The sequence below is a fragment of the Octodon degus genome, unplaced genomic scaffold (assembly GCF_000260255.1).
Source record: "Octodon degus isolate 3935 unplaced genomic scaffold, OctDeg1.0 scaffold00186, whole genome shotgun sequence".
NCBI lineage: Eukaryota > Metazoa > Chordata > Mammalia > Rodentia > Octodontidae > Octodon > Octodon degus.
In genome coordinates, this window is record NW_004524762.1 from 3,964,246 (window position 1) to 3,967,286 (window position 3,041).

Consider the following 3,041-nt stretch of genomic DNA (forward strand, 5'->3'; position numbering starts at 1 on the left):
TAATGTGAGTTACTGTACACAATACGGTATTTAATATCAGGCTGTGATTGAAATTCATATAGTACCTTAGGTATATTTTGAATAGAAAACATGATCTTTTATAGCTATTTTATTGTACGTGACTAAATATCTTGCTTGATTCACTCTCTTGACAAGTGAACAATGCAGAATTCTGTCTTCAAGCCACAGAAAGACACTAATACTAACATCTGAAGAGACTTCTAGTGTCTACACCACCTTAGAATAGATACTTTCATGTCATGCAAAGTTCAAGTCACGACTGGATGCCCATCTTCCCATTATGAATGGATATTTTCAATATAACTCTTGATAAGTTAGCCATCAAAATTAAATTACAATTAAAAGCACAAGAAGAATATTTGTTTGGGAAATATAATTACAGAAAAGAAGCAAACAAAAATGCCCTCTAAGATACATGTGTAGTAGATACTTGATATTTATGCTCCCAGCATTTGTTCAGTTTCTTTCTCCCATCCTTTCAGATGTTATGCTTGGATGGAGTGTGATAGGTTAAATAGTGATCTATAGAGATAGCCAGATCCAAATTGCTGGACCCAGAGAATGCTAGTTCATGTGCCAAAAGTGGTTCTTTTCAAATATGACTGTGAAGTTAGGGGCAGATTATCCTCCGGTATCTGGAGATAGAATGAGCTTCCTTATGTGGGGGAGTTAGAGAGAGGCTTACAGCAGATCGTAATGTAACCACCAAAGCAAGAAGTTATGCTTCTGGCTTTGAAGATTGTGGAAAGGACCAAAGGCCAAGGGATGCAGCTCTAAAAATCTATAAAAAGCAAGCACATGGATTCTCCCCTGCGTCTGCCATGAGAGAACAAGGCTTTGGTGACACCTTGGTTATCGCCCAGGCAAACTTATGTCACACTCCAAGCCTATGTAAGTTTTTCATAGCAGACAGGAAAAACCGACACAGTTGAGGCTCAGAGGTAAAATAAATGGGCAGGTTCTAAACTAATCAGTGTACCTCATCGTTTTGAGCAACATCATGGATACTTTGCCAGTGCTGTACATGACCCGAAGAGCAAGGAAAGGACACATTCAGGGGAAGTCCTGGGGAGACCCTGGGAATTCTCCCACTGGGGGTGTGCAATCTGCAAGCAGAAGCTATCTGCTGTTCAAGTAGGGAAAGCCAAAGGAAGGGCAAGGTCAAGCAGAGGGGCGGGGAGAGCAAGAAAGAGGGCAAGGAGAGCAGGAATGCTGCGCTGGGCTCTGCGGTCCTTTGCTGTCTCCAGTGTTCTGGGGCTGATGTCCAGCCATGCTTCAACCTGGATTGAATTAAGCGCAGGGTGAAGGGGGAGTGAAGCAGCCCCCTCGTAAACCAGGCTCAGATGAAATCTATTTTACCATTTATACATAAAGTTCTCTATTTAGACACAAGTTTTGGGTTTGGGTTTTAGATTATTCTAAAATAACATAAATCAATACAGTGGTAGGCCTGCTTATGAATATTTGCCTAACTATACATAATAAGAGACCAGAGTGACAAGCAAGCTTCATTTATTAAGAGTTGAGATTATAAACATGATAACACGGAGATGGTCATCGAAGGGTCAGGGAGAAACCTGAGCGAGATGATTAATATAGACGAACAGTATTCCATACCTAGTTGGTTGGTTGCCTTTTGCCAACTTTGGTTAAGGATTCCTTATACCCAAAATATCCAGGCACATTATTCACTCTTAAACTATTTTTTTCTTATGAATAAATATTGCTTTAAGTGGTTTTGCCTTTTTTCTGATATTAAGCAATTTTTATACTTCTCAGTTAATCACTATCTTTAAATCTCAGAGTAAACACAGAAGATGGTCTCCTTCCAGCTGGCCCGACCTTCCCTTCTGTACTCCAGCATAGAGTATTTGTCTTCCGTGAAAAGAGATAGATACTGTATTAAAAAATTAACTCCACAGTTGAGTCTAGGCTGTGGTATCTGTAAGGCGATTAGGCCCAAGCGAATGTGAAAGTATGGCACATGTTCCACATTAGCTAAGAGACAGGAAAACTTTTCACAAATTATGCCGACAGTTTTTGTAGGACACAGCCTTGTGAGGAATTATTTCCGTATTATTTCAAGAGATTTTTTTCCAAGTGGAAATAGTGAGCATGGAGTGTGAGAAATGTTCAACATATAAATATGATTGTCTCTGAAAATTTACTTGAAAATAAGAATATTATATAAACCAGTATGGAAGTCAGCTCTTCATTTTTCCAGATAATTTGATTTTCTGATGTAGTACAATGTATCTGGTAGCTAGCATTAGTAAATGGCACAACCTAATTTCCCCCACAAAAGATACAATTAAGTTTTCTGCCCTTAGTCTTCCATTTGAGGTTGTTCCTGTTGATAAAATGAACAACGTGGCAATAATTTTCTGTCAAAATATGATTGCATGTTGATCTGATATAATCTGTAAATTGATAATTTATAGTATGATGACTTATACTCATTACCTGAAAAAATAGAGGCGGTCAGCCAGGAAAGGCTCACATCCGATCAGCAGCAATTCAGTCACGAGACTGACCTGGCGGAGGAGACATCATGATTGTAAAGGTGGCTTTCCCAGGACGAGGCTTTCCCCGCACTCCAGATGCGCTGGCCCTGCGATTTCCCCAGATGTGGGAGACGCGGCTGCATTACGGCTGCCTAATCTGTGGTAGTCGGGGACTGTGTCTGTGCTTTCCCCTGGGGGAAAACAGAAACAATTTGGTCATGAGTAACTGCCATAATCATGTGGGCGCTGCCTCTGCGATAAAGATAGAAGAGTATATTTTTGTTGATGCAGAAATATTCTGCCAGAAACAATGGAACTCAAACCAGGGAACCCAGTGTAATTGGGAATTGCTTGTAAATGCAAAACTGTTTTATATCATTGAAAACTAATGCTAACTTAGTTTTGGCTCTATATGTTTAAGTCTCTCTCTCTCTCTCTCTCTCTCTCTCTCTCTCTCTCTCTCTCTCTCTGACAGAAATTATTGATTTCAGAAAACACTGGAAAAAAGAAAAAAAA

At 39.8% G+C, this 3,041-nt stretch overlaps 1 non-coding gene across 1 annotated transcript; it reads left to right on the top strand.

The window, feature by feature from the left end:
- Positions 1 to 2,547: 2,547 nt before the first annotated feature.
- Positions 2,548 to 2,719, top strand: LOC111813418. The gene has a single exon (XR_002818692.1). It is a non-coding gene; the product is annotated as a U1 spliceosomal RNA (small nuclear RNA).
- The last annotated feature ends 322 nt before the right edge of the window (positions 2,720 to 3,041 follow it).